Raw genomic sequence first — 7,223 nt, 5'->3', positions numbered from 1 at the left:
GCTGATTTGATTGAACTCAATAATGATAAGGGGTACAAGTATGCTTTAACCGTTATTGATTTGAGGAGTAGATATGCGTGGGTTGTCCCTTTAAAAAACAAAACAGGTAATACTCTTATGTTAGCTTTTCAACAGATATTTAATAAAAGTAAGAGAAAACCTAAGAAATTGTGGACTGATGAGGGTAGAGAGTTTTATAACAAGACATTTATGAATTTTCTAAAAAATAACAGTATTACATTATACAGTACCTTTAATGAAGGGAAGGCAGTTGTTGTTGAACGTTTTAATCGTACCTTAAAAGAGAGACTATATAAAAAATTCACACAACTCGGTTCACAACAATGGTCATCTTTTATTCAGGATATTGTGGATAAGTATAATGACACGATTCACACATCAACGAATATGAAGCCATCAGAAACATTTACAAAATTAAAATATGAAAAAGAGATTAATGTCAGAAAACCTAAGTTCAAAGTTGGTGATATCGTAAGAATATATAGGTGGAAATCTCATTTTGAAAAGGGTTTTACTGAACGATGGACGAAAGAACTTTTTAAAATTGTTGATGTAATAGATACAGTTCCTTGGACTTATAAAATATATGATTTGGAAGGGGAAGAGATTTTAGGTTCATTTTATTCACAGGAATTACAAAAGACAAAACTAAGCAGATAATACACCTTTGTGGACACTCGAGGGCCAAGTCCGAGGTGTATAACAGTATATAATGTGTGTCAAGGGGGACGTTCTTAGATCTGTGAACCCCCAAACACAGAATCCTCAACTGAATAGTCAAGGCTTAACTTTTGTTTGTGTGTGTGTGTGCAATGGGAGCAATAGGTTGGCGCTTCACTCCCTCCTACTATACACCGTTGTGGACACTCGAGGGCCAAGTCCGAGGTGTATAACAGTATATAATGTGTGTCAAGGGGGACGTTCTTAGATCTGTGAACCCCAAACACAGAATCCTCAACTGAATAGTCAAGGCTTAACTTTTGTTTGTTGATGTGTATGTGTGTGTGTGTCCCAACCCTCACATTCAAAATCTCAACCCCAACCCTCACATTCAAAATCTCAACCCCAACTCAATCCTCGCCCAACACAATGTCTTTTTCAAAATGAGATTTCCACCTATATATATATATTTTTACGTTTTTTTTTTCTTCTTCCAATTCTGTCTTTTAAGGCTTTCAGGTTTGATGACGTAGAAAGGGGGAGTAAGCCTGCACTTTCTTCCCAGAACTTTCTTGATCTTGCTCCCATCAAGCACCATCCGACAAAGAACTACATCGATAGGTTTAGATCCCAAAGAGTGATAGCAACTCCAAAAGTCTCCAAAATATAAATAAATAAAATAATAATAATAATAAATAAATAAATAAATAAATAAAAGCCCCCAAAAAAAGTTTCAAGTGTCCAACATAAACCCAACTTTCCAAGTCTTCAAGGTATAACCACATTCCCGTTGAGTTTCCAAGATATGTATCACATTGTGAGTTATCAATCCAGAACCCACATTTCAAGTATTCAAAGTAAAACCAACTTACAAAGTCTCTTAAGGATAACTCATTTACTGATTTTTTCAAAATTTGTGAGTCTCCAAGGTAGGACCCATATTTAGAACCATCTTGGCAGAACCCTTTTCCTGAGTCTCCAAGGTAGTTATTTAAACCATCAAGGCAGAACTCATTTACTGATTTTTTAAAAATTTGTGAGTCTCCAAGGTAGGCCCCATATTTAGAACCATCTTGGCAGAACCCTTTTCCTGAGTCTCCAAGGTAGTTATTTAAACCATCAAGGCAGAACTCATTTACTGATTTTTCAAAATTTGTGAGTCTCCAAGGTAAAACTTGTATTCTGGCTCATCAAGGTATAACTTGTTCAGTGGGTATTGTCTTGATAACTCACAATGAGTACTATTGCTGTAAAACTCTTTTTCAGGATTTTGCTGGTCTCCAAGGTATAACTCTTTGGTTGGGTCATCAAGGACGAACTCGTTCTGTGGGTCTTGGTCGCTCATAAGGTCTTCAACCAAGCCAACAATTTCGCCCCAAGTTGTAGCAAAAGCAGTATTTTCATTTCGTATTTCAGACACAATTTCCTGTGAGAGAAAATAATAATGTATTAATTAAGTTATTTAATTATTAAATGAGTATGCTTCAATCAAAGTTTGAAAATAGGAAAATAAAAAATCTTACCTCAATAGATAAGAGGTTTGAATCCAGTTCATCAACTTGAAGGTTTAGTTCCATAGAAGACAGAGAGTTTGAGACAAGCACACAGAACACCATTGCCAGCAAGAACAAATGTTTAAAATGGAGCCTGGGTTTGAAGCTTTTATAGAGAAAGACTGGTGGGTGTGGTTTCCTTTGGAAATTCCCTGGGCAAGCCTAGGCAAGCCTTCATTGGGAAATTTTTCAAAACCATAACATCCTGTAATTTTCTAGTGATTTCTTTGTGAGTCAGAGATGAACTGGAAATGATGTAAGAGTGGGCGGGGCTTAGCAAAAGTAGGCGGAGCTTAGGAAAAGTGGGCGTGGCTTAGAAAAAAAATCTTATGAAAAGTGGGCGGAGCTTAGCAAAAGTGGGCGGGGCTTAGGAAAAGTGGGCGTGGCTTAGAAAAATACCTTATGAAAAGTGGGCGGAGCTTAGCAAAAGTGGGCGGAGCTTAGGAAAAGTGGGCGTGGCTTAGAAAAAATACCTTATGAAAAGTGGGCGGAGCTTAGCAAAAGTGGGCGGGGCTTAAAGAAAAGTGGGCGGGGCTTAACAAAAAATAACCTGTGGCTCAGGAGGTGGTCAAACAAGAGCATTAAGAGAAGTTAATCATTTCGTAATGACACAAAAGGGGTATCTTAAAAAATATAAAGATTCAAATGTTTTGTTTGTCAATATTTTAGATGGGGATTATTGTGCAAAGAAAATTAAACTATTGAAGGAATTTGAGAATGAACAAATCTTTATAGGTTCAATGAGTGAGCTGTTCAACCCCCAGGTGTTCAATTCAATGAGGTTCAACCTCCAAGTTAAAAGGGGAGACAAATAAATATACCTTGGGATAAAAAGGGGGGTTTATTTTTAAGGAAAAAAAATATAAATCGCTGAAAATCCCCCATTCATTTACATGGGGCAAAGTGAGCCAGAATCAGTATTCTTACCCTACTGAGTAATCAGTACCTAACGCACTGATTTGAAGACGACGTATGAGGAGGCAGATGTCATCATGATTCAGCAAATCGCTAAAGTTGCCGAAGATGGCGCAAAATGCATCACAGTCATCTATGATGACACTGATGTGTTAATCTTGCTTGTGTATCACTTCACAGAACTTCATCTGCAATGCTGCGTAACAATGGAAGCAACATGTTCTGGCCGATCGTTGATCGACATTGGGGCCACTGCCAGAAAGCATGCCGGGATGTTGCAAGACCTACTAGCTTTATACGCACTGACAGGTTGCGACACCATTGCCCAGATGTATGGTGGAGGTAAACTGACTGGCAAGAAGACACTCGCAGCAGGCCATTCACTTCAAAAACATGGGAATGTGGATGCATCTATTGACGATGTCATCGCCGAAGCCACTGTGATCTTGGCTGTTTGCTATGGTAGCAAGAAGAGAAGCAACATGGCTGATGTTCACAAAGAGGTGTGGTCTATGAAGATGGCGAAACCAAATGCCATCAAAGCACCAGACCGAAAGGCTCTGCCACCAACTACAGAGTCCTTTGAGCAAAAGGTGCGACACGCTCATATCCAGACAGCAATATGGAAATCAGCTGCTGAGCTGCAGGCACCACCTCTGGATCCCACTCAGTAAGGATGGAAACGTGATGAGGCATCAAGATCATTACTTCCAATGATGCTGCTGCCTAACGTCAATCTTGCACCACCAGAGATCTTGGAGCTAATACGATGTGGATGTTCCTCTGACAAGCAATGCTACACAGAACAATGCCACTGCACAGCAGCCAAGTTACCATGCACAGTTTTCTGTACGTGCCATGGAGATACTGGCTGCAGGAATGAGTGCACCAAGACAGCTGCTGCATTTGTCCTACGCACATCGACTCTTCAAATCATTAACGATGAAAGCAAACTTGTACCCCTTTTCATTGTTGAGTTCAATCAAGTCAGCAGACCAGATATAATCAACTTCTTTGGAAAAAACCTTCCTTCTTTTTAACTTTGTGATAATTGATTTTCTTAATTCATCAGCTAAATAGTCTTCAAACTTAATAACATAATGGGAGCCTATAAGTTGTTTTAGAATTTCCTAGCCCAAGTCTCAATTTAGTGCTGATCATCTTCACGATGAGCATATCAACTTTTTCTCTCAAGGTTGGATTTTGTATCAAAGACAAATATGCAACAATTCTCGATCCACTTTTTGTTTTTCTTCTCATGTCGTGCTCTTTCCAGAATCAATATTGTGTTTCATACACACTTCATCAACTCTGTTTTTAGGTTTAGACCAAGGTTTAGGATTGTTATCCTCATCTTATATTTTATCCAAGTTTATTCCTGGACCTCAGAAAGAATACCCAGGTAGATGTAATTCCCCTGATATTCCAGTTGTTGTAAATTTATTCCCACAAATTTTTTTTGCATATCTCCCCCACATTTTTGTTTGGAGATGAATTTACTCTTTTTAGAGCCATATACCGAACATATCCCTTTTTGTATAACAATACTATTTATACTTTTAACATACGAGATATTAGTAGTATTGGTTTTCTCTTTACATTTGAGACAATATCTCATTTATTTATGAGAAAAATTCCGACAGAGTGCGAAAAGCTTTTTGGTTTCCAACATATACATTTGAATCTTTATTTTTAAAATATAAAGAATCCTGAGAAATGCCTTCACTCTCTCTCCTCCATTTATTGTAAAACATGTAAAACTTTAATCAAAGTCAATTACACCAAAACCGTCAATAATAGAATATTTTCCTTCTTTCTCTTCTTTATCTCCACTTACTCATTTAAATCTACTCCCTGAAATCGATATTAATACTCTTGTCCCACATATTTTTGATAGACTTGTTAATTCTTTGCTTTCCTCCTCAGTGTGTTGAGATAGATATATTTTCTGTAACACTTCCAATCTTTTTCTAATCTCAATGGTATCCATATTTTTATATTTATTCATTCTCTCTTTCCTCCCTCTGTCTCTCCTCTCTTGCCTCCTTCTCTCTCTATTTCGCCCTTGCCTCCTTTCTCTTCTCCATCTCCTTTCTCTTGCCTCATTTTCTTCAACTGCTTCCTCATCCCTTACTCCCTTTGAACCACTTTCACCCTATCGAATATCATACATTTATTAATCTGGATTGCATGATATTCCTGGATTCCAAAATAATTTTGTTCACAACAAGAAACAAATAAAAAAAAATTCGGCATTTCTAAATGAGTCTTTAATTTTCTCAACTTTATAACCTTTTCATTATTTAACATTTTAGTTAAATCCAAAGTTGTTGGTTTCATTATAAAGCCAATGTTTTAATTAAAACACCCCATTCTTATGTTTGAGAACATATTTACAAAAACACCAAATACCCTTTTCTTGAATGAATGCTTGGACACGGAAATGATAATTTTCTTGAAGCCTTCTTGCTGTCATTTATGTATCAGAAATATATGACAGATTAATAGGCTGACAGGTAATACCTTCCCATCTTCCCATTGTTAAATCAGTTTGCATTCCCTCCTTACTATATACAATCCTGTTCTTTGTGCTTTCATGATATAAACTACAGCAAAGCTGTTATTGATTTTAGCCTTATAAAATTCTTTTATTTGTTGTTTGCTAATTATGCTTCCACAAATCTCATTATCGGCACTAAGTGGATAATATTCTTCCTTACGAGACTGATTTAATTCTTTCAGGTTTTCTAGGTATATTTTGAATGACCAATTGTACCCAAAATCATTCATATCATATCCCCACTGTTCTCTTCTCATTCAAATGATATGACCTTCTTTATAAATTTTATTTCAATTGGAACTGTGAATTCTGTATTACCTGGAGATAAAAATAACATTACTGTATCTTTGGAATACATGGCCATTTTATTTAAAGATATATTTGTGATAAATCATTTAATCTCACCAAGTCATTCATCTCAGTCAGGCGTAGATCATTTATTAATTTATAAGCATTTTTCACATTAATATTTTTTCTCATACTATATTTGTCATTCAGTCTGTGATTTTGTGTAATAATTGGAGAAATCGATATCAAGTTATTGGGATACACCAAAGGGAGAACCATCTTTTCCAACATTTCATTTATATTAGATTAACAATATAATCATAATTTTTTTTATTTTTGTTGAATTGAAAACACAAATAGACATAATTGACCACAACACTTGGAAAGTTTGATAAACACCATTCTGTAAAAAATTCATGACTTCAACAGGTGGTGGAAGACCATAACTATCAAAATAATATCCAACCTGATCATTATAAACACAAACCCAATGAGAATTGTTTCCATTATTATCTTGGAAAATCATAATAATATTCTTTGTATATTAAGACAAGTTTGTTAATTCATCTTTCAAAGAATTAAGCTCATTCTCAATTTTTAAATTCTTACAATATTTGGCAAGTTCGATAGTTGATGTATTTTTTCCAAATTCTTTAAACCACTCATCAATGCTCATTTGTTCATGAGAAAGATATAATCCATTACACCTTTGAGTTAATTTTACACCTGTTTGTGCAATAGAAGAAAGCACATTTCCAACTAACAATTCAACTTTGTCAGGTAAGCTTTCAAGTTTTTCAGCAAAATCTAAAATTGAACCACTTCCACCAAATTTATTTCTCCAACTCTTTGTTTTGCCTTTCCAACTCTTTTTGTGCCTGCATTTGAGCCTTCCTTTCATTGGCAGTTTTCATCGCTGCTGAAACACCACCCGTCAATACTCCAGCCTCACTTAAACCAGGAAATAAAGGAAGTTGAAATGAGAGCAATCCTCCACTCATCTCTCTTACTGAATATTTCTTCAACATTGGTTTTGACATTTTAATTTTAAGTAAGCCAGTATCATTCAAGATATTCACCTGTTCTCTTTTGAGCAAAACATCAATTCTTACTGCTCCTTTCCTCTGAATTGTATTAACATTAATCATTCAAGGTTTTTGATTTTGCACACAAGGTGATAGTTTATTAACATTGATTTGATGACCGTATACCCCAGTTGGCACTTT

The 7,223-nt window shown here is 35.8% G+C and overlaps 1 long non-coding RNA gene across 1 annotated transcript; it reads right to left on the bottom strand.

The window, feature by feature from the left end:
* Window positions 1-335: 335 nt before the first annotated feature.
* On the bottom strand, window positions 336-3,111 carry LOC147035280 (uncharacterized). The gene is made up of 2 exons (XR_015061944.1): window positions 2,205-3,111; window positions 336-2,107 (listed from the first exon to the last, which is right to left on the bottom strand). It is a non-coding gene; the product is annotated as an uncharacterized LOC147035280 (long non-coding RNA).
* Between the last annotated feature and the right edge of the window lie 4,112 nt (window positions 3,112-7,223).

This window comes from Eptatretus burgeri, chromosome 1 (assembly GCF_056783735.1).
Source record: "Eptatretus burgeri isolate ZD-2024b chromosome 1, Ebu_testis_v1, whole genome shotgun sequence".
In the NCBI taxonomy this organism is placed as follows: domain Eukaryota; kingdom Metazoa; phylum Chordata; class Myxini; order Myxiniformes; family Myxinidae; genus Eptatretus; species Eptatretus burgeri.
This window is presented reverse-complemented; position numbering and strand designations above follow the sequence as displayed.